Source organism: Lathyrus oleraceus, chromosome 6, assembly GCF_024323335.1.
Source record: "Lathyrus oleraceus cultivar Zhongwan6 chromosome 6, CAAS_Psat_ZW6_1.0, whole genome shotgun sequence".
Taxonomy (NCBI): domain Eukaryota; kingdom Viridiplantae; phylum Streptophyta; class Magnoliopsida; order Fabales; family Fabaceae; genus Lathyrus; species Lathyrus oleraceus.
Window position 1 is genome coordinate 429980032 of NC_066584.1, and position 9282 is coordinate 429989313.

A 9282-nucleotide genomic window follows, 5' to 3' on the forward strand; every position below is an offset into this window, starting at 1 on the left:
ACATCCATATCCTACAACTAACTCCTACGTTACAACCAATTCCCAAAATTCATCCAAAAAAATTACAACCGAGGTATAACCATAAGAATTCCCAAATAACCCACCATCCAAGTCACAACAATAGCAACGTGCATCAAAATCAAATCAAAGAAACCAACAAAATTTCCTTGCCACCCCATGGCATTCTCCACCACCACAAGTAATCCTCGCTGCGCAACTGATAGTAGCAGAGCACATTGGTTATTTCAGCAGCTTCTATCCCAAGCCACTCAATGTCATGATGCACCTCAACCTAGCCTGCCATCGAATTCCAATATACAGGGTTGCAGCATCATTTGTATGTTGATTGGGATGGGCAACGAGAGTCATGCTGCAAAACATCATAAACCGTAAATTTGCAGCACAAGGACAATGCTGTATATTGCAAGACAAAATATGCTTAAATATCTCTGTTACAAGAAAACTCATGGAGTTACAAAGAGACATAATATTTAAGTATATCTTTGTACCTGTTGCGATTTCGCTCTAAGCTGTTGCAAAATAAAAGGGACCATTCAACAAGTTAAAACCAACCTGTTGAAGTTACTGCAATGAATTTAAGCACTGAGTTAATAGTCGGTCTTGCTGATAACATCGTTGTTGGTGTTTAGAATTAATTTGGTTTCCGCTTGATCGGGTGTTGCTTTTGATGCTGCCATGTGCGACCCTATCAAGTACAAATGCAGAGTTGAATTCTGCTCATGATAACCTTATTGCATCTATAATTCTCAAGACCAAAGATTCAGGTTCAACAGACTATGCTGGCACCTTCGGATATCATTCCCGCTCCGAACGCAAGTATTTTATGAAGAATTTGGACAAGGCATTTGATTCCAAGACCTGCATGACGAAAAAATGTAACAGTCATTGAACGAAGAAGCTTTTGCTCCAAATCTCACTGCTTTCAACTTTCCATGTGTTGTACTAGGATGAAATGCTTACATTGCACTAGTCGGCAGTAACATGGTTGTCTGGAAGGGTGCGCCAACTACTCCATTGATAATTACAAAGCTGATTGCTGAAGTTTTTGAGAGGAACAATTTACCCGGAGCAATCTTTACCGATGATGCCGATATCACATTGGTTGTGCGCTCTATTTTCTTTGCAGCCGTCGGTACTGTTGGTTAGCGTTGTACAACCTGCCATGACCCTGCCGGAAGAACAACCGTGACGGTAACCTCACACCACATACATGTGACGCATCATGTCGTCGATACCCTGCAACAAAGCCATAGTGAAATCACAGCGGCATCAACCAAATCATGATCAAACATGGCACATACATTGTGAATTTGACAAAGTAATGCACATGAATTTTGGTTTTCGCACTCACTTCGACACATGTTCCTGCAGTAAAACAAGATATGTTTAAAATGCTACCAACTGCACCAACATCATAAGAGTTTGCTCTTGGAAACTACAATCAATTTCTTTGTTCCCGGTCCACCATGTCACCTGGCCAAAACCTCAAACCTGCAAAACTTTCATGACGGATCAACATGCATAGTAGCAGCAAATCAACCATAGCCTGCAAGAAAAAAAACAAACTGAAGAAAACTCAATTAATATCCAACAGAAAACTCATAGCAGTCAAAAAAAAAGGATTACTCTTTTATTCCGACGAAACTTTCCTCGGGACAGTAACAGCGAACCTCACCGGCTCAAAATACAACATTTGGGATCAGAAACATTGTCCTAATTCCAAATCCAAAAGTAATCAACCAAATTCAAAGCAGCCTCTTGTTGTTGTTGAGTATGTACCTACAATACCAACATGTACAAGAACTCATAGAAGTATCAAAGCATATATACCTAATCATCAAGCTATGTCTTTCAAGAACACTTCACAGGTGCAACATAGTAAGGGTTTGCCACTCAATTGGAAAGGAAAATTGGACAAAGTTCATCAACTATACTCAAAGGATCCACTCTATAACAAGAGTACAAAGCAAATTGAGCTTGACTATAGGGATAAAGGAAGAACATGACTTGTAATTCAGAAATTAGTTAAAAACTTTCAGTTCACTTTAGAGGAGAATGGGAAGCAGACAATTTTGCAGCTAGGGAGGGTGGCAAAATCTAAGTTTGTTATGGACTATAGATATCCTTTGACTGGTTACCAGGCTTTTTCGATATGTTTGGCTTCCCTTGATGCAAAGCTGCTGTTGCCTGTGACAAAGGTTGCAGTTATGCATAGTCTAACCTCGGTGTCTTGCTTCAACTATCCGAAGAACTACCACAAGCTTAAGAATCCAGAGGAGCATGAACGGTTATTGCGAGAAATTCCTGTAGTTATTGCAGAAAAACTAGAATCAGCATCATTAAACAAGTGCAAAGTAACTAAATCCAACCTACCTCAATAAGCGACATAACAGAAGCTAGAAGAACGACACCATCAATTCTCTACTGTACCTTAGAGATGTTTGCAACCGGATATTAACCCAACGGACATTTGTTACTATCCTGCAGCAACGAATCCCAAGTAAAACCAAGTTCAGACCAATACTCTGAATTCACTGCAGTAAAAGCAAGATGGCAAAGCAGCTAATTTTCAAAAAATTCCCAAATTGGAATAGAGACGAAATTCAAGAAGAAAGTCAGATGCTCAGATTACCTGTTAACAAATTCTAGCATAAAAAAGGCCACTCCAATTTCTGAGCACAAAAGGAACTTCGCAGAGTAACTTCTTGTAACACCAAAGATACCTATTCAAACCCTAATTCGGGAGAGATAAAAGGAGAAGCGAGTTCGTGAGGGAGGGAGGGGACGATAAACAAAAAAAGGGAGGCGGAAGTGAAAAATTCCAAAACAGAAAACCTTAATCTTAAAATAAAAAACAAACCTATTTGGAAGAGGCGAAGGAGGGAGGTTCGAGATTCGTCGTTGCCGTCGTCACCGCCGAAGGTGAGCTTTTTTGTTTCAGCCATTGGATTCTTACATGATTTGAGTGAGGTTGAGGGCATTTGAAAGTTGAAGACGCGATCGAGAGAGAGGGGTTTAGTCTGAGTGAGCGAAGTTTGGGACGTTTACTGAGAGTGATTGAGAGGGGTTCGTCGAGAGCGAGAGAGGGATTCATGTGAGAGACGGAAAGATGCGAGTGAGATGGGGAGAGAGGAGGACGATGAAGCAATTCGTTGCTGTTGCTTTTGTTTTTTTGTTTTTTTATTTTATTTAGTTCAAGCCAAACAAACCTTTAAGTTATTAAAAAAAAACCAAAAAAATTTTAATATGTTTAGTATTTTTTTTCTATACAGTGTATATTAATGCTGGTTAATTTTGTTTAGAGTTCCCAACCCATTAACCTCTAGAACCCAACAGCCAGGCGGCTGGGTTTCTTTTGGGTAATTCAATAGATCTTTTTATTATTATTTAGTTTTTATTTTTAATATTTTTTGTTCCAATCCTTTCTGGTTTATATACTCAAAGGGTTGTGGTAAATAATAACTAATGATAAATGGTCTAGTGGAGAGAGGGTAGTTTCTAGGTTTTAGTAGATTGGGTTTGATACCTGTATCTAGCATTTTATTTCCTTTTGGCATTTTTTTTTCATGTTTATGCTTTATATTAATTTCTCCTATACTCATAGTTTTTATTATTGTTTAATAACGCAAATTTGATTTCTTTTAATTTCATCATTCATTCAAAACCATTTTAAAACTATTAAAATCACATTTTTCTCGATTCAATATCGAGCCCATTTTCACACCCTTGTAAGTCGATTGCTTTTTAAGCATCGCCATCAACCTCACATAGCTTACTCTTGGGCTTTCTTACAATGAGCCGGTTTCTCTTGCACTTACACTCATGCATTGCATTATTTGTTGTTTGGGCCCGATTTAACTGTTTCATGATTTTGAATCCCCATTTGACAAAATGTATCCCACTCCCCCGATGTGTAATAATCTTGTACTATTTCATTTTTGTATTTGTTTGACTATTTAGTTAGATACTAATACAAGAATAAAATCAACCATTTCCAAAAAAAAAAATACAAAAATATGACTCGATCCAACGTCGAGTATTTTCTCAATAAACAAATCAATCCATTTCTTCTCCCCATTCTATTCCATTTCTTTCAAAAAAAACTTCATCAAATGCTTGATCCAACGTCAAGCCATTTCTCATAATAAAAACTCAAAAAATATTAATTCATAGTTAAGACCTTTTCAATAAAGATGGAAGTGGAACGTGGTGTATACCGCGCACTCCTGAGACTAGGATTCGAGATGTATATCTCGCCAATCCTAGCTCTCGCCATCATCCAAATTTATCCGCTCTGTTTTCTTTCAAACACTCATTCAAATTTCTCTTAAACGTCCATCAATACTTGATCTAGGGTCAAGTCATTTTCACAACAGAAACCAAAATACCTAATTCTTACTTAACACTTTTCCAATAAAGGTGGAAATGGAACATGGTGTATACCATGCACTCCTGAGGTTAAGATTCGAAACGTATGCCTCGCCAATCCTAACTCTCGTCATCGTCTAAAATTGTCAATACGGTTTCTTCAAACCCTTTCTCAATCAAATACCAAAATACCTAATTCTTACTTAACACTTTTCCAATAAAGGTGGAAATGGAACATGGTGTATACCATGCACTCCTGAGGTTAAGATTCGAGACGTATGCCTCGCCAATCCTAACTCTCGCCATCGTCTAAAATTGTCAATGTGGTTTCGTCAGACCCTTTCTCAATCAAATCTAAGCTACCTAAATCTTATTTAACACTTTTTCAATAAAGGTGGAAATGGAACATGGTGTATACCATGCATTCCTGAGGTTAAGATTCGAGACGTATGTCTCGCCAATCTTAAGTCTCGCCATCGTCTAAAATTGTCAACACGGTTTCTTCAAACCCTTTCTCAATCAAATTCCAAAATACTTAATTCCTATCTTAACCTTTTTCAATAAAGATGGAAATGGAACATGGTGTATACCGCGCACTCCTGAGGCTAGGATTCGAGATGTATATCTCGCTCATCCAAGTTCTCGCCATCACTCAAAATACACCCAACCGATCAAACTCTTTTCTCGCCGCCGTGTGATTAATCAAAAATCTTTTTCATAAATGAAAGATATATTGTCTTAAGTGATACAAAACAATGTTTCGGCCACGATTGTTGAGTAGAGATAAATGACGCTTTTCCGAATGTAGATTTATAAATCCGTTCGATGTGTGGTATGCGTCCACTCCTCATCTGTTTTGGGTAAAATGATGTTTTTGTCGATTAATACAATATAGCTTTCGCTAAAATCGACCAACAAACAAACATTTTTCTACCCAGAACTACGTAAGCCTTGATTTCTCTTTTGATATACGTAGGAGCAGGATTTGTAAATCTTGTCAGGCCCATTAATAAAAAACTTAGGTTTAGTCCTTCGTTAAAAAAATCCAAAATATTCTTCTCTCTTATATTCTTTCTTTCCCCCCTAATAACTGAAAAGCCTAACATTTCAAACTAACAGTAATGCACACAATTGACCTAATGGTTCCCGTTGAGTACAACGGACGTGAGGGGTGCTAATACCTTCCCCTTGCGTAATCGACTCCCGAACCCTGATATTGGTTGCGATGACCATATCTTATCCTTTCTTTTGTCTTGGGTTTTATCGATATTTCCCCTTTCCTTTTTAGGAATAAATAAAGTTCGGTGGCGACTCTGTTCAGTCCATCATTGCGAGCGTGCGATTGCGCTTCGTTTTGAAGTCGTATCCCCATTTTTTCGAGGTGCGACAAACGTTAATTTGCAGTTTTAACACAATCAATCACCACAATCGAGCATACTCATCAAAACCTAACAATTCCAAACAACCATACAAAATTAGGGATTTTAACCTAAACATACATCTACCCATTGACCCAATCATACTAACCCATAATAATAAGGATTCCCCCCTTACCTCTTCAATTTTCTGGAAACACTAGCTTTTCTCTTTACTTTTCCTTTCCTCTTTTTCTATTGCCTTCAAATGATCAAATGAATCCTAATTCTCACTCTCCTCCCATCTTATATACTAGTAATCTATTTGGGCTTAAAGCATGATACTTCTAATTTAATTAATAGGCTCAATAAGACCTAATATTTAAATATCTTTAATTAGTTCAATTAAATTAAACTAACCCCACATACATACTAAGTTAATTAATACAATTATTTAATTATATCTCATATCAATTAAATAATTAATTAACACACCAAAAGTAATTAATATAATCAATTATTATACTACCTAACAACCAATTAATTAATTAACACTCCACATAATTAAAATAAAATATAATAATATTAGTATAATAAATAAATACTAAAATTGGGTTGTTACATTGCACAATTGTTTCAACCAGGTTTGAGCGGCGGGTTATAAAACCAATATGAAAAACTTAGACTGTGAGAGATCAATTTAAATAGGAAATGAAAAGGCAAAATCGGGAAAGAAAAAGATTTAAGACAGCTAGATTTTGAAAAGACAAATCACATAAAATATTTTAGAAAAAATAACAAGTAATATAAACAAGTACAAAGAAAAAGTAAAAAAAATGACAAGAGAGAGAGAGAGAGAGAGAGAGAGAGAGAGAGAGAGAGAGAGAGAGAGAGAGAGAGAGAGAGAGAGAGAGAGAGAGAGAGAGAGAGAGAGAGAGAAGTCAAGGAGTAAAGCATTACTACTCTACAAATTCTGCCCAAATAGCTTTATAGTTAGCATAACAATCTTCAGACACGTGGATTTTTATAAAAATTTACAAGTAATCCTTGTTTTTTTCTGAGTCTCAGAGCCTGATGCTTTTCATAAGCTACATGTCATCAGAGTTTGTTCAAGACTTTGATGAAGCTACTTCTGATTAGCATTAGTCTTTGACACTCCATATTCAAAATCAAGCTTTTAAAATAAGACCAGAAACCCTTTCTTAGAAAATAATTAAGTCTTTAAAAGACAATGGATAAGACAAGCAAAACAAATCATTAAAGAGTTGAATTGAATAACAACACTTTTCTAATTAGGACTTTTTAGCCCACAATACTTGGTTCTGAACAAAGAATATGAACAAGGATACAAAAGAATATGTTCCACTTGTTATAGGAATTCTTATGCAGATATATTATCTAGGATATGATTTGTATCCATGAGGATATGATTTTAACAAGGTAAATGTGTGCGAGATAAAATAAACAAATGAGGGTTTGTTTGTAAACTGTTTGTTTGATCTAAAAACACGAGAACATTGATTTTGGAAAAGGTACGATGATAAAGGCGAGCAGATCTTTTTGTTAGAATTCCCACTTCTCTTCTATTGATGAAACACGCATTAACAGACATGCAGAAACATCAGAATTACACGACAGATTAACCCTACCACTACACCTAATCTCTTAATGTGCGACTCACTAGTCTAAGCGTTAATTCCCCGATCCCTAGGCCAATTGGAACGCCAAACTAGGCACTAAAACGCGTTAATCCCTAAGTCACAATTCATAATCAAACAATCCATAATTAATTATAGAAACAAACAATTATCATATTTCCGATAAGCAACCCTACGTCGGTATGTCACTACTTACCTATATCAGATTGCATATTGTAACATATAATAGGCAATGCATACAAGTGATAATGAATAATAACAATATATCAAAGCAATAACATCAACCACTCATATGTTCCAATAGAATCAAAGTAGGTTCAACATACAAAAATACCTAACCTAGAAGAAACCTTGCTACTCATAATGTAAAATACATGGATATCGTTTTAAGTTGCACAAGTACCATACTACGAACAATACATGGATATTTAATGTAATTTGTGGTATATATAATCATGTTTTGTGTCACAAGTTAGTTTGTCATTTGATTGTATGTCGTATGAATTCTGAAGAGAAAAAACTTGTTTCTAACATGACATTGAACATGGTTCAACCCAAAAGGATACCCGTAACTTTAAAAAGGAAAATACCTGAAAGTATCTCAATTATTAAGCAAGTATACAATGTTAGCAACTGAAACAATAATCAGAGGTCCAAGATCTGAAATGTAATGATTGTTGAAACTATTAGATGATGATCATTATGTATCTAAGTACAAAGTGCGTGGGAATTAAAAAATTGTTTGAGATATATTTGGACTCCTCTTGATTCCATCAAATTGTTTAACACATTTTATAATATGTCTCCTCTTCAGAAAATTATTGGTGTTACTTCTACATAGATGACTAATTCAAATGACTTTACGTTTTTGAAATGTCGAAAAGAGGTTATTGTTATATGGGCTTTGGAAATGTGTCGGAATATGTTTAAAGATCAAGAAAACATGTCACAAGTGATTGTCATCGATCATAATAGCATACTGATGAATTCAATTGCAAATGTTTTTTATACACTACGCCAAACAAGACCTTAGACAGCGCTTTTTTTAGCCTTAGACAGCGCTTTAAAGCGCTGTCTAAACCTCCGCTGCTAAAGGTTTAGACAGCGCTTTTTGAAATCTTAAAAGCGCTGTCTAAGCCCCCCCCTTAGACAGCGCTTTGGCCTAAAGCGCTTTCTAAGACCCTCCTATTTTAATTTTTTTAGGTATACCTTAGACAGCGCTTTTGGCAAAAGCGCTGTCTAAGGTATACCTAAAAAAATTAAAATAGGGGGGCTTAGACAGCGCTTTTTGAAAAGCGCTGTCTAAGCCCCCCTATTTTAATTTTTTTAGGTATACCTTAGACAGCGCTTTTGCCTAAAGCGCTTTCTAAGCCCCCCCTTAGACAGCGCTTTTTCCAAAAGCGCTGTCTAATGTATACGAAAATTTTTGTAGCTTTTGTTTTAAACCACATTTTTTCCAGGTTTATAAACCAGAATTTCTACCTGTTTTCAACCAGATTTTGACAGACAGAATCACATTTTATACATGCCATTTTGGCCTTTTTTCTACCAATTTTTGGCTAACAAATATATATATACCAATTCAAACCAATTTTGCCTTAAATGTATCAAAATATATACAAATTTATGTACACATTTACAAGTCATTACCTATACTACAAATTTATGTACACATTTACAAGTCATTACATATATTACAAGTATACTACAAAATTACACAAATTTATGAAAAAACTTTGAGCTCTATCATGAATTGACACCACTCCTCTTTGATTTCGTCCACTTGATCCTTTGTATAAAATGCACACTTGAATTCCTCAAAGTACTACATATGAAGCAAAAAATATTTTGAATTAATTCCAACTATTTAATTATATGAG

At 35.7% G+C, this 9282-nt stretch overlaps 1 pseudogene; it reads left to right on the forward strand.

Annotated features, from left to right (window-relative positions):
• Window positions 1-1538: 1538 nt before the first annotated feature.
• Window positions 1539-2402, forward strand: LOC127096081 (tubby-like protein 4; annotated as a pseudogene).
• Window positions 2403-9282: the final 6880 nt, after the last annotated feature.